This window comes from Triticum urartu, chromosome 1, assembly GCF_003073215.2.
Source record: "Triticum urartu cultivar G1812 chromosome 1, Tu2.1, whole genome shotgun sequence".
Taxonomy (NCBI): Eukaryota; Viridiplantae; Streptophyta; class Magnoliopsida; order Poales; family Poaceae; genus Triticum; species Triticum urartu.
Genome location: NC_053022.1, coordinates 50,162,734 through 50,166,711, shown reverse-complemented (window position 1 = coordinate 50,166,711; position 3,978 = coordinate 50,162,734).

Genomic DNA, 3,978 nt, shown 5'->3' with positions numbered 1-3,978 from the left:
ATATAGTTTAGTCATGCTCCATTTTCGTCACACAAGAATGCTCTCATCATGCACAACCCCGATGACAAGCCAAGCAATTGTTTCATAGTTTAGTAATCTCAAACCTATAAACTTTCACGCAATATATGAGCGCGATCCATGGACATAGCACTATGGGTGGCATAGAATATAGTGAGGGGGGTTACGTGGAGAAGACAAAAAAGGAGAAAGTCTCACATCAACGAGGCTAATCAATGGGCTATGGAGATACCCATCGATTGATGTTAATGCAAGGAGTAGGGATTGCCATGCAACGGATGCACTAGAGCTATAAATGTATGAAAGCTCAACAAAAGAAACTAAGTGGGTGTGCATCCAACTTGCTTGCTCACGAAGACCTAGGGCACTTGAGGAGGCCCATTGTTGGAATATACAAGCCAAGTTCTATAATTAAAATTTCCCACTAGTATATGAAAGTGACAAAACAAGAGACTCTCTATCATGAAGATCATGGTGCTACTTTGAAGAACAAGTGTGGCAAAGGATAGTAACATTGTCCCTTCTCTCTTTTTCTCTCATTTTTTTGGGCCTTCTCTTTTTTTATGGCTTTTCTCTCTTTTTTCCTTTTTTTGGGCCTTCTCTTTTTTTATGGCCTTTTCTTTTTTTATTTATTTTTATTTTTTTATTTTTTTCCTCACTTGGGACAATGCTCTAGAAAATGATGATCATCACACTTCTATTTATTTACAACTCAGTGATTACAACGCGATGCTAGAACAAAAGATGACTCTATATGAATGCCTCCGGCAATGTACCGGGATATGCAATTATCCAAGAGTGACATGTATGAAAGAATTATGAACGGTGGCTTTGCCACAAATACGATGTCAACTACATGATCATGCAAAGCAATATGACAATGATGATGCGTGTCATAATAAACGGAACGGTGGAAATTTGCATGGCAATATATCTCGGAATGGCTATGGAAATGCCATAATAGGTAGGTATGGTGGCTGTTTTGAGGAAGATATAAGGAGGTTTATGTGTGATAGAGCGTATCATATCATGGGGTTTGGATGCACCGGCGAAGTTTGCACCAACTCTCAATGTGAGAAAGGGCAATGCACGGTACCGAAGAGGCTAGCAATGATGGAAGGGAGAGAGTGCATATAATCCATGGAGTCAACATTAGTCATAAAGAACTCACATACTTATTGCAAAAATCTACAAGTTATCAAAAACCTCGGCACTACGCGCATGCTCCAAGGGGGGTAGATTGGTAGGAAAAGACAATCGCTCGTCCCTGACCGCCACTCATAAGGAGGACAATCAAATAACACCTCATGTTTCAAATTTGTTAAATAACGTTTACCATACATGCATGCTAACTTCAACACAAGCATTTCTCAATTTCATAACTACTCAACTAGCACGACTTTGATATTATTACCTCCATATCTCAAAACAATCATCAAGCATCAAACTTCTCTTAGTATTCAATACACTCATAAGAAAATTTTACTAATCTTGAATACCTAGAATATTAGGATTTTAAGCAAATTACCATGCTATTTAAGACTCTCAAAATAATCTAAGTGAAGCACTAGAGCAAATGACAAACTACTCTGAAAGATATAAGTGAAGATCAATGAGTAGTCGAATAATTATGCAACTATGTGAAGACTCTCTCTCATTTAATAATTGAGTAGTCGAATAATTATGCAACTATGTGAAGACTCTCTCTCATTTAATAATTTCAGATCTTGATAATTTATTCAAACAGAAAGCAAAGCAAAAGAAAATGACATCTAAGAATAGCAAACATCATGTGAAGAAGCAAAAACTTAGGATCAACCGATACTAACCGATAGTTGTTGAAGAAGAAAGGTGGGATGCCAACCGGGGCATCCCCAAGCTTAGACGCTTGAGACTTCTTGAAATATTATCTTGGGGTGCCTTGGGCATCCCCAAGCTTGAGCTTTTGTGTCTCCTTAATTCCTCTCATATCACAGTCTCCCTAAATCTCAGAAGCTTCATCCACACAAAACTCAACAAGGACTCGTGAGATAAGTTAGTATAAACCATTGCAAAAACCTTATCATACTCTACTATAACAAATCACTAAAATTATTATTCAACATCACACAATTCCTCTTCATATTTAATAGTCATATCCTCAAATAGAATCATTAAAGAAGCAAACATATGCAAACAATGCAAACATAACAGCAATATGCCTAAACAGGACAGTCTGTAAAGAATGCAGCAACATGCATACTTCCCTAGCTCCAAAAATTATGAAAGAAAATTCCCACTGTAGTAAATTTATAAGAGCTTAATATGCAAAAGGTTTCAACATTTTATCACATTCTGAATTTTCTAGGGAATTATTGCAACAGCGGTAAACTTTCTGTTTTCAAACAGCAACATGTGGAATTCTAAAATAGGCATAGTAAAGGCTATCAATGCCACTTTTATTGAAATAAAGGATGCAAAACATTGTTCTAAATAACAGCAAGCAAATCCTAACAAAATAAATTGACGCTCCAAGCAAAACACATATCATGTGGCGAATAAAAATATAGCTCCAAGTAAAGTTACCGATGAACGAAGACGAAAGAGGGGATGCCTTCCGGGGCATCCCCAAGCTTAGGCTTTTTGGTTGTCCTTGAATATTACCTTGGGGTGCCTTGGGCATCCCCAAGCTTAGGCTCTTGCCAGTACTTCTTCCATAGTCCATCGAATCTTTACCCAAAACTTGAAAACTTCACAACACAAAACTTAAAGTAGAAAACTCGTGAGCTCCGTTAGTATAAGAAAATAAATCACCACTTCAAGGTACTGTAATGAACTCATTATTTATTTATATTGGTGTTAAACCTACTGTATTCCAACTTCTCTATGGTTTATAAACTCTTTTACTAGCCATAGATTCATCAAAATAAGTAAACAACACATGAAAAACAGAATCTGTCAAAAATAGAACAGTCTGTAGTAATCTGGATCAAACGTATACTTCTGGAACTCATAAAATTATAAAATAAATTTCTGGACCTGAGGAATTTATCTATTAATCATCTTCAAAAATATTTAACTAAATATCACTCTCCAATAAAAAATGGCAGCAAATCTCGTGAGCGCTAAAGTTTCTGTTTTTTACAGCAAGATCAACAAGACTTTCCCCAAGTCTTCCCAACGGTTCTACTTGGCACAAACACTAATTAAAAGCATAAAACCACATCCAAACAGAGGCTAGATGAATAATTTATTACTAAACAGGAAAAAAAAAAGCAAGGAATAAGAATAAAATTGGGTTGCCTCCCAACAAGCGCTATCGTTTAACGCCCCTAGCTAGGCATGATGATTTCAACGATGCTCACATAAAAGATAAGAATTGAAACATAAAGAGAGCATCATGAAGAATATAACTAGCATGTTTAAGTCTAACCCACTTCCTATGCATAGGGATTTTGTGAGCAAACAACTTGTGGGAACAATAATCAACTAGCATAGGAAGGCAAAACAAGCATAACTTCAAGATTTTCAACACATAGAGAGGAAACTTGATATTATTGCAATTCCTACAAGCATATATTCCTCCCTCATAATAATTTTCAGTATCATCATGAATGAATTCAACAATATAACTATCACATAAAGCATTCTTTTCATGATCTACAAGCATAGAATTTTTATTACTCTCCACATAAGCAAATTTCTTCTCATGAATAGTAATGGGAGCAAACTCAACAAAATAACTATCATGTGAGGCATAATCCAATTGAAAGTTAAAATCATGATGACAAGTTTCATGGATATCATTATTCTTTATAGAATACAAGTCATCACAATAATCATCATAGATAGCAGGCATGCTCTCATCATAATAAATTTGCACATCAAAACTTGGGGGACTAAAAATATCTTCATCAAATGTAGTATCCCCAAGCTTGTGGCTTTGCATATCATTAGCATCATGGATATTCAAGGAATTCA